This window comes from Palaemon carinicauda, chromosome 19 (genome assembly GCF_036898095.1).
Source record: "Palaemon carinicauda isolate YSFRI2023 chromosome 19, ASM3689809v2, whole genome shotgun sequence".
Taxonomy (NCBI): Eukaryota; Metazoa; Arthropoda; class Malacostraca; order Decapoda; family Palaemonidae; genus Palaemon; species Palaemon carinicauda.
This window is the reverse complement of record NC_090743.1, coordinates 32,372,288-32,384,310: the sequence shown is the minus strand read 5'-3', so window position 1 is coordinate 32,384,310 and position 12,023 is coordinate 32,372,288.

Here is a 12,023-nt window from a genome sequence, read left to right as displayed (position 1 = left end):
GGTCAGCTCGGAGTCAAGATCAGCTTCTGTGAAGAACTTCTGGTTGTCTGACAAAATGTCTGTCATTTCGAGTGTTTTATATACTCATAAAGACATCCTGGTGATATGAACGAACGTCCAAGATGTATGCTGTCCCCCTCGGCCGTTACGGGGAACGGGTTGGGTAATTTTGTAGGTTGCTGAAGCAAGTCGTAATTGTAAACAAATGTAGTCACATGCACTCTTTTCGGGGATTTCCCGTCCAGAGACCAGTGCACGGTCTAGTGAATACCTAGAAAGTTGATAAGAGACGTTTTTATTTGACTATTTTCGTAACAATGCCTATATCCACCTCTCCACCCAAGCTAGGCCTAGGGAGGACTAGGCAGTGGCTACTGATGACTCGACAGGTAGATCTATAGGCTCCTCCAAAACCCCTATCCTTAGCTCACAAGGATGGTGAGGTTGCAGGCACTGCAAAAAACTATCGGACTTGAGCGGAGCTCGAACCCCAGTCCGGCGGATTGCCAGGCAATGACGTTTCCAAATAGGCCACCGCTAACAGTAACCAGTAGCAACAAGTTCTCAAGTACGACCGATATCAATTGGCAAGGGTCACGTGTCATTATGAATTAATATGTCCGATAAGAATATTAAAAAATGCAAGAAATATGAAATAAATAAAATGATTAAATCCTTTTAAAGAAGCTAAAACGAACTAAGCAATTATCCTTCTAGTTCATTCTTCATAAAATTGCTGAATCTTAAGGCGGGTTTATGCGGTCGAACGGCTCGTCGAACGCAGTTCGACAGACAAGTGTTTGAAGTGATATTCGAACGTGTAATTTGGTTGCTGAACACGTTCGTCGAACGGTTTGAAGAAAGTCTGTTCTCACCTGACTTGTGTAGGCGGGGCTTCATTGTCCACAAACCTTATGCATTTGTGGCTAATTCCACCTCTTCGAACCGTTCGACAAGCAGGTTCGTCAACCGAGTTCGACGAACCGTTCCATCGTGTAAACCCCGCTTTAGACTGCAAATTACATGCATTAAATGTCGTCATAGCTCACACATTTTGGCTCCTACTTCCTAAAGCTTCCTAAAGACATTTCCTTCTTCTTCTTCTTCTTCTTAGCGTAAACCCATCAAGCAGAACAGAGGAAGCCAGCGGAAGAAGACGAGAATCAAGTGGAGGTGGGTGGCTATTGCGCGAGGTGGTGAAATTTCGGGAACGTCCCTCAGGAACGAGCTGACCATAGGGTAAATTTTGCGTATTTGATACAGATGTGTGTGTATAACACAGTATCTGTGTACACGGCTCAGTGAATATTACTTTCATTATTTTCAGTTTAAAGTCGCTCATGAATAACAGAAACAATGGACAGTGACCATGCCCTAGCAGTACAATACCCTAGAGACTGACCATATTTGTATATGATCAATGCCCAAGCCCCTTTTTAGTGAGGCAAAACTACACAACAATTGCGGGAGTGTCGTTCTAGCTCGGATAGGTTTCTTAATAGCAAATTGGTCGGAAAAAGTACTTCCGACCAATCAGCTGTTGGGAAACTTTTCCGAGCAAAACGGGTACCCATATGAGCCGGTGCAAATCTGCCTCACTAAAAATAATTGACTATAGGACCTTGGAAGGTCAGGTAATGGCTGCTAATGGCTAAGCAGGTAGACTGGTTTCTTCTGACCTGGGTTGGAAAAAGACATTGGGTTCACCGTCATATTGTTCTTTGTTCTTTGCGGAAAAAGATAAATGGGAGACTTGCAGCTGCTTCTAACTATACAATGCAAGAGAATTATACAGGGGTTCATTTCATATGGGACCATACAGACGACTCTCTCTCTCTCTCTCTCTCTCTCTCTCTCTCTCTCTCTCTCTCTCTCTCTCTCTCTCTCTCCATTTATATATGAAATGAGAAACCTGTGCCATTTACTATTTCATTTACCAACAAAGGACCAAGATATAAAGTGGATCAAAGTGTTAGTGTAAGAAAGTAAAATCTTATCTTTGGCACATGATAAAAACACCTTTGCCTATGGTCGTTTCAAGATGTAATTTGAATAAAATGGAGTTTACCACAACAATAAGAAAATTCCCCAGAATTTCCCTTCAATGCTCAACAGAACAAAAAATTGACAGGAAGATCGTATTACATTGCAACTAATTTACGGGTGTTTCCCCGAGGCGTGTCAAATCAGCCCCTCGACTAACTAGCCTCCAGAAGAAGGGGAATTGCATGGATGGCCAATGTTGTGAAAACTATGAATTTAACGAAGATGGACAATAGTTTCCCAAAGTTATCATGAAATGTATTCACTTGAAAGAAGTTTGTCTGAGCCGAATCGATGCTAAGAATTTATGAATAACGTATCATCTTTCATGAATTTTGGGATATTTATAACCGGATCGCCTTACATCGATGCCAGATAGTGTTCGACGACTTTAGCGGTATCAACGATGCCAGCAGGGTTGCTAGATTATTTTGACTGGATTATCGTACATAAGACTTAAAATTGTCGTATTTTAACCAAAATTATCGTACTCAGTTTCAATACAATTATTAAGGAGTTACATGATTGACTTATTTCAAAATATTTTAGTATAATTGTTTAATTAAACACACACATTTATATACCTAAGGTATGTATCGTACATCGTACTGGACCTAAAATAATCGTACATGTACGATAATTATCGTACGAATGGCACCCCTGGATGCCAGTTAGTGTTTTTTGGCGGGAAGCCGGGAACACGATATAGATGTCTATATTGTTCGCCGTTTTTAATGGAGAATAGCGTCAAAGCATAAATGGATTTGAATCGATGGTGAGTCTTATTCAGTTTTTTTTTTCATAAGCGAATACAAATTCTAATACATACCAAATAAACCATTAGGATCTACATCTCCATAAGTATCAAGGTCCATTAATAGAGCTTTAATTTCACGAGATCGAAAAGCTAAGCTAATTAGTTTAGTCTCAGGAAAACAGGAATGAGGAAGTTCAAGTTTCTCATTACTCTGTTTACTGTCAAACACATCAGCCAAAAGGGTTGCCTTTTCCTTTGGACAGTGAGTGACTGAGCCATCTGGTTTAAGTAAAGAAGAAACTGTTGCCTCTACACCAAAGAGTACAGATTTAAGGGTAGACCACCACTTATGTTCCTGAGTTGTACCAGAGAGGGTTTCTTTTATGATTGAATTGTATTCCTTTTCAGTTGAAGCATAAATTCTCTGAGCAAAAGCTCTAAGCTGAGTATAGTTATTCCAGGTCAAATCTGATCTGTTACCCTTCCAAAGATGATAGGCCTCCTGCTTCTCCAAATAAGCACGTCTACAATCATCATTGAACCACGGTTTGTCCTTCACTCGGTACCTTAGCACACAAGAAGGGATACGCCTACCAATTATGTTAACTAGATTCTCATTCAAGGGGACAACACGATTAACACTACTATATAATTGTGACCAATTCAAGCCCAAAAGATCATGCAAAATCCCATTCCAGTATGCTTGAGTTTTCATATAAATTTTACATGAGTATGACACATCAGGGACAGACTGCTCATTCTTCACTACTAATGAAATCAAGGCATGATTAGATGTCCCAACTGGAGAACCAACCTTACTTGTTATAACGCCAGGGGAATCAGTGTATACGAGGTCCAAGCAATTACCAGACCTGTGAGTAGCTTCACTTATGACTTACTCACAGCCTGATTCAGAGGCAAAGTCTAAAGCTCTTAAGCCATGGCGATCGGTAGGAGAAACAGAACTTAACCACTCCCTATGGTGAGCAGTGAAATCACCAACAAAGACAAAAGAAGCCTTTCTATCATCTTGTATCTTAGCCATAATGGTAAGAAGACAATAGAAGATAGAATCCTCCATGTCTGGATTCCGGTAGATCGAACACAAATAGAAGTTGTTATGCCTGCCACAAACTTTTATTACCTGAATCTCATGACATCCACATTGATAGCAGGACTTATGAGAAGCAGGGTACTCAGTCATAATATACACCGCCATTCCCCTGGCCCTAGGGATGGCATCACGTTTCAACATTATGCCTTCTTAAAACCAGTTATAAGGAGCTCAGATGAGTGCCTCATATCAAAAACCAAAGTTTCTGAGCACAAAAGAATATAATGCTCTCTGGACGCAACTGTAAGGTCTTGAATATTTGTATGAAGACCACGAATATTGCAATACAGTAGACGACATTGACGAAATCTAGGACGTACTGGTCCCAGATTACGCTCAATGTCTCCAGAGAGCATAAGAATTAATTATAATAAAAAGAGACATCATACTTATAAAAACTAGAGTAACAAGAATCATAACAAAAACAATATGTACAGAAATATAAATAAAGTGATTGATCAAACCCATAGACTATAAAAAAAAGTCAGAAAAACTGGTCAACATGGAGGAGCCGATACAACATGCAAGGCTAAATACCATCCAGGATAGCCACTCAATTGAAGGGAGTACAGTAATGATGGTTTTTAGAAGAAAAAAAATCAGCTAGGGAAGAGACAACCTCTTGATAAACTACCAGGCATCCATGACCCTTCTATTAAGCCTGCCCAACAAACCACTTAAAAAACAAGAGGAAGAAAAAAAGAAATAAGATAGAATAGTGTGGCCGAGTGTGCCCTCAAGCAAGAGAACTCTGACCCCAGATAGTGGAAGACCATGGTACAGAGGCCATGGCACTACCCAAGACGAGAGAACAACGGTTTGATTTTGGAGTGTCCTTCTCCTAGAAGAGCTGCTCACCATAGCTAAAGAGTCTCTTCTACCTTTACCAAGAGGAACTGAACTGAACAATTACAGTACAGTAATTAGCCCCTTGAACGAAGAAGTGTTTGGTAATCTCAGTGTTGTCAAGTGTATGAGGAAAGACGAGAATCTGTAAAGAATATGCCAGACTATTCGGTGTATGTGTAGGCAAAGAAAAAATGAGCCGTAACCAGAGAGAGGGATCCAATGCATTAATGTCTGGCCAGTCAAAGGATCCAATAACTCTCTAACAGGTAGTATCTCAATGGGCCAACCTCCTACCTGTTCAGTTCAGTTCCTCTTGGTAAAGGTAGAAGAGACTCTTTAGCTATGGTGAGCAGCTCTTCTAGGAGAAGGACACTCCAAAATCAAACCGTTGTTCTCTCGTCTTGGGTAGTGCCATGGCCTCTGTACCATGGTCTTCCACTATCTGGGGTCAGAGTTCTCTTGCTTGAGGGCACACTCGGCCACACTATTCTATCTTATTTCTTTTTTTCTTCCTCTTGTTTTTTAAGTGGTTTGTTGGGCAGGCTTAATAGAAGGGTCATGGATGCCTGGTAGTTTATCAAGAGGTTGTCTCTTCCCTAGCTGATTTTTTTTCTTCTAAAAACCATCATTACTGTACTCCCTTCAATTGAGTGGCTATCCTGGATGGTATTTAGCCTTGCATGTTGTATCGGCTCCTCCATGTTGACCAGTTTTTCTGACTTTTTTTTATAGTCTATGGGTTTGATCAATCACTTTATTTATATTTCTGTACATATTGTTTTTGTTATGATTCTTGTTACTCTAGTTTTTATAAGTATGATGTCTCTTTTTATTATAATTAATTCTTATGCTCTCTGGAGACATTGAGCGTAATCTGGGACCAGTACGTCCTAGATTTCGTCAATGTCGTCTACTGTATTGCAATATTCGTGGTCTTCATACAAATATTCAAGACCTTACAGTTGCGTCCAGAGAGCATTATATTCTTTTGTGCTCAGAAACTTTGGTTTTTGATATGAGGCACTCATCTGAGCTCCTTATAACTGGTTTTAAGAAGGCATAATGTTGAAACGTGATGCCATCCCTAGGGCCAGGGGAATGGCGGTGTATATTATGACTGAGTACCCTGCTTCTCATAAGTCCTGCTATCAATGTGGATGTCATGAGATTCAGGTAATAAAAGTTTGTGGCAGGCATAACAACTTCTATTTGTGTTCGATCTACCGGAATCCAGACATGGAGGATTCTATCTTCTATTGTCTTCTTACCATTATGGCTAAGATACAAGATGATAGAAAGGCTTCTTTTGTCTTTGTTGGTGATTTCACTGCTCACCATAGGGAGTGGTTAAGTTCTGTTTCTCCTACCGATCGCCATGGCTTAAGAGCTTTAGACTTTGCCTCTGAATCAGGCTGTGAGTAAGTCATAAGTGAAGCTACTCACAGGTCTGGTAATTGCTTGGACCTCGTATACACTGATTCCCCTGGCGTTATAACAAGTAAGGTTGGTTCTCCAGTTGGGACATCTAATCATGCCTTGATTTCATTAGTAGTGAAGAATGAGCAGTCTGTCCCTGATGTGTCATACTCATGTAAAATTTATATGAAAACTCAAGCATACTGGAATGGGATTTTGCATGATCTTTTGGGCTTGAATTGGTCACAATTATATAGTAGTGTTAATCGTGTTGTCCCCTTGAATGAGAATCTAGTTAACATAATTGGTAGGCGTATCCCTTCTTGTGTGCTAAGGTACCGAGTGAAGGACAAACCGTGGTTCAATGATGATTGTAGACGTGCTTATTTGGAGAAGCAGGAGGCCTATCATCTTTGGAAGGGTAACAGATCAGATTTGACCTGGAATAACTATACTCAGCTTAGAGCTTTTGCTCAGAGAATTTATGCTTCAACTGAAAAGGAATACAATTCAATCATAAAAGAAACCCTCTCTGGTACAACTCAGGAACATAAGTGGTGGTCTACCCTTAAATCTGTACTCTTTGGTGTAGAGGCAACAGTTTCTTCTTTACTTAAACCAGATGGCTCAGTCACTCACTGTCCAAAGGAAAAGGCAACCCTTTTGGCTGATGTGTTTGACAGTAAACAGAGTAATGAGAAACTTGAACTTCCTCATTCCTGTTTTCCTGAGACTAAACTAATTAGCTTAGCTTTTCGATCTCGTGAAATTAAAGCTCTATTAATGGACCTTGATACTTATGGAGATGTAGATCCTAATGGTATTTTTCCTTTGTTTTTTATAAACACTGCAGATTTCTTAGCTCCAAAGTTATCTGTTATTTTGCGCTAATTAGCAAGAAGAGGAACTTTTAGCACTTGTTGGAGAATTGGTAATGTTACTCCTCTATGTAAATGTGTTTGTGGTAGCTCAAGTCCAACTGATTACCACCCAATTTCCATAACTCCCATATTATCTAAAGTTTTTGAACGTCTTCTGGCAAAACGTCTTAATAGGTTTGCTGAAAGTAATCATCTATTCCCTGGTTTGCAATTTGGTTATCGTAAAGGCCTTGGAGCATGTGATGCTCTTCTTACAATCTCCAATGCTGTTCAGAAATCCCTTGATTGTGGTCAGGAAGTTCGTATGATTGGCCTTGATTTTAGTGCTGCCTTTGACCGTGTTAATCATGAGGCCCTTATTTTCAAACTCAAAGTTAGGAGTGGCTGGGTCGTTTCTTAGCATTATTATTGAATTTTTAAGTAAAAGATCTCAAAGAATTGTTGTTGGTGGGCACCATAGTGAGTATAGGAATGAGATACCTGGTGTTCCACAGAGTAGTGTTTTTGGCCCATTACTTTTCATACTATATACACATGACATGTGGTTTGGCCTAGAAAACAAGTTTGTTGCATATGTAGATGATGCTACTCTCTTTGCATCAATTCCATATCCTGAATGTAGACCTTAGGTTGCTGAATCCCCAAAAAGAGATCTAACTAAAATTAGTGCATGGTGCAAATTATGGGGTATGAAGTTGAATCCTAATAAAACTCAAAGTATGATTGTAAGTAGGTCAATAACAGTGGCTCCTCAACATCCGTATCTCAGCATTGATGATGTTTCTTTAACTTTGTATGACTTAAAATTTTAGGTATGATTCTTGACAGCAAATTTACTTTTGAGAAACACGTTAGGTCTTTGTCTTCTTCAATTGCACAAAAAATTGGCTTATTGAGAAAGTCTTTTAAAATTTTCGGTGATCAATCTATTCTGAAGAAGTGTTTTAATTATTTCATTCTACCTTGTTTCGAGTATTGCTCTCCTGTCTGGTCTTCAGCTGCTGATTCTCGTCTTAATTTGTTGGACAGAAACTTACGGTGTATTAAATTTCTTATTCCTGATCTAGATATCAATCTCTGGCACAGTCGTTCAATTAGTTCATTATGCATGTTGCATAAGATTTTTCATAACTCTGACCATCCTTTACATTCAGATCTTCCTGGACAGTTCCATCCTGTTCGTAATACTAGGCAGGCAGTTAATTCTAATAGTCAGGCCTTCTCCATCATGAGGCTCAATACTATAAAGTATTCTAGAAGTTTTATTCCAGCTGTGACCAAGTTATGGAATGATCTTCCTAATCGGGTAGTTGAATCAGTAGAACTTCAAAAGTTCAAAGTTTCAGCAAATGTTTTTATGTTGAACAGGCTGACATAAGTCTTTTTATAGTTTATATGACGTATCTGTTTTGATGTTGTTACTGGTTTTTAGAATGATTTGTTGTTAATTATTTCTCATCGTTTATTTATTTCCTTATTTCCTTTCCTTACTGAGCTATTTTTCCTTGTTGGACCCCTTGGGCTTATAGCATCTTGTTTTTCCAACTAGGTTTGTAGCTTGGCTAGTAATAATAATAATAATAATAATAATAATAATAATATATGCATACATACACATATTGTGCGTAAATATGTATGCATAAATTTCAAGTACGGTCATTCACAACTATCCGTCTATTCTTTGTGCTATAGATAGCAGTAATCACCAGGATAAAATGATACTAAAAGTTCCAGTTGGTCTGCTAATGCCGTCAGCTGCGGTTTGTCTCGGAAACGTGGGCCATGTTGCAAGTTTAGATATAGATTATGGTGAGTTGGATCTAATACAATATTTTAGTCTTATAGTTTATATACACATGCGAGGTATATAATTTCATAAATATTTGTTTTTGTTTAGATGAAAGCCTAAAGCTACTAAATTTTCTTCTGTTGAAAACCAAACAATTATAAATTTTCTTCTGTGCTAAAATCGGTAAGCTATATCACAAATGTTTTTTTTGGGCGGAGGGGGTGGGTTGAAGTATGTTTATACATCTGCAAACCTTAAACAGTTGTACCCACGTGTCTACGTTATTATTATTATCACTAGCCAAGCTACAACCAGATTGGTAACGTCTCTGCCTGGTGATCGCCATACGGGGCTTCAAATCCCGCTCAGACTCGTTAGTTGGTGGGTTTGGGGGAGCCTTTAGGTCTATCTGCTGAGTCATCAGCAGCCATTGCTTGGCCCTCTCTGGTCCTAGCTTGGCACTGACCATATGATATATGGTCACCTCTAGGGCATTGTCCTGCTTACTATGACAATGTTACTGTCCCTTATTCGGCCATTCATGAGTGGCCTTTAAACCTTTAAAAGCAGAATGCTAAAAGCCCAAGAACTTAAACGGGGAAAGTAGCCTTGTTATTAAAAAAAAGTAATTAAATGGCAAGTGAAATAGCGTACATATAAGTAATAAAAGAAAAATACAGAATATTGTAAGATCAGTAACAACATTAATATAGGAAGGTCTTGGATAGCGCCATAGCCTTTGTACCATGGTCTTCTACTGTTTTCTTGCTTGGGAGTACACTCAGGCACACTATTCGGTTTTTCCTATTTCCTTTCCTCGCTGCGGTATTTTGCCTGTTGGAGCCAATGAGCTTATAGCACCCAGCTTTTCCAACTATGGTTGTAGCTTGGCTAATAATAATACTAATAATAATAATAATAATAATAATAATATGATCGTCTCCATTCATCAAAGCAACGAGAATGATACGCTTAAAGGAATTCATTCTGGGCGAGGAGACTGATTTTCCTTCGGTCATGCTGAGGCTTGGGGTGTGTGTGGGGGGGGGGGGGGGGGGCGCCTCTATGACAAAACTGTAATTTAACGACTTGTTTCTTTGTATATGTTTCTCCCTTTACAGATACAGTATATCGAAGTGAATGTTTTACCGTTTTTTAAACATTTTAAATCATGATTTATATAAAGACATCCTTGTGTGAATAATGACAATAATAATTTTCCTCCGGTCATGCTGAGGCTTGTGGGGGTGGGGTGTGGGGGGTGGCTCTATGATAAAACTGCAATTTAACGATTTTTTTTCTTTGTATATATTCCTCCCTTTACAGATACAGTATATCGAAGTGAATGTTTTACCGTTTTTTAAACATTTTAAATCATGATTTATATAAAGACATCCTTGTGTGAATAATGACAATAATAATTTTCCTCCGGTCATGCTGAGGCTTGTGGGGGTGGGGTGTGGGGGGTGGCTCTATGATAAAACTGCAATTTAACGATTTTTTTTCTTTGTATATATTCCTCCCTTTACAGATACAGTATATCGAAGTGAATGTTTTACCGTTTTTTAAACATTTTAAATCATGATTTTTATAAAGACATCCTTGTGTGAATAATGACAATAATAACGTTGATAAAAATTATGATAGCAAAAATAATTCTGTTGTGTAGTTAAAATACACATGTGATTACATCAAACATAAACAAGAAACCCCAGAGCAGCATAATGCGACTGTTGATATACGAGAGGCAACTATGAAATGATTGAAGTACAAGTATAATTATTGACATGCCAGATACAATTATAATAATAACTTCTACCACGTACCAGTTATGCTTCTGCACTCCATATCAAGCTTTGATGGCCAGGCTATCCAACGAGCCATCAGTCACACTGCAATAAATTAAAACTGTTATTACTACAAACCAAGTTTCTCTAATATGAATAAACAGGAGAATGTGAAATATAATATAGGCCTAAAAGCGAAATCATGAAATTATAACGACGATTTTGAAAATGAAAAACATAGATGAAGGTAAAGAAAAAAAAAAGATAAGGAAAAGGCAAATCTTGATATACCAACAGTCATCTATTACGCCCGTCCAATATATTGTTTAGAAAATAAAATAGGAATGAAGAGCATATTGGTACAAAGAAATACGCGTGAATGTACAGTACTTTCAAACAATTCTTCACCCAATGGGTTAACTACTGCACTGTAATTGTTCAGTGGCCACTTTCCTCTTGGTAAGAGTAGAAGAGACTCTTTAGCTATGATAAGCAGCTCTTCTAAGAGAAGGTCACTCCAAAATCAAACCATTGTTCTCTAGTCTTGGGTAGTGCCATAGCCTTTGTACCATGGTCTGCCACTGTCTTGGATTAGAGTTCTCTTACTTGAGGATACACTCGGGCACACTGTTCTGTCTAGTTTCTCTTCCTCTTGTTTTGCTAAAGTTTTTATAGTTTATATAGGAAATATTTATTTTAATGTTACTATTCTTAAGATATTTTATTCTTCCTTGTTTCCTTTCCTCACTGGGCTATTTTCCATGTTGATGCCCCTGGGCTTATAGCATCCTGCTTTTCCAACTAGGGTTGTAGCTCAGCATTTAATACTAATAATAATAATAATAATAATGATAATAATAATATGAGGTTTATGTAAATTACTTTGTGTAAATTCGAAATTATTTATGTCGAATGTGTTTTCATTTGTAAAAACTTGTAACTAAATGTATTTTAATGGTTTATATAAATTATTACTGGGTTTTACCTTTGTACTTACCTTTTGTTCATTTATGTAAATTAAAGAAAGAGTGGGCTGTCTAGCAAAGCTAACAGCTCCTCTTGACGTCCCCCCCCCCTTTTCCCTTTTTTTTTCGTCCATAAATTGTTTGCATTTGAATATTAGATCCAAGATGTAGTACTTCAGTCGTAAGTTCGAGAGCTTTGAAATATGAGACCCAAGCCTATATAACAAGCTCCAACTAGACATCCGAAAAAGACTGAAGATAATTAGGCTTTCAAAAGGAAACTGAAGATTTTCTTGTTCTCTAAGTACTTTGATAATGTGGATCTGACAATTAACGTTATTTGATACTCTAAATCCATAAGAATGTTTATAAAAAAAAAAAAAAAAAAAAAAAAAAAAAAAAAAAAAAAAAAAAAAAAAAAA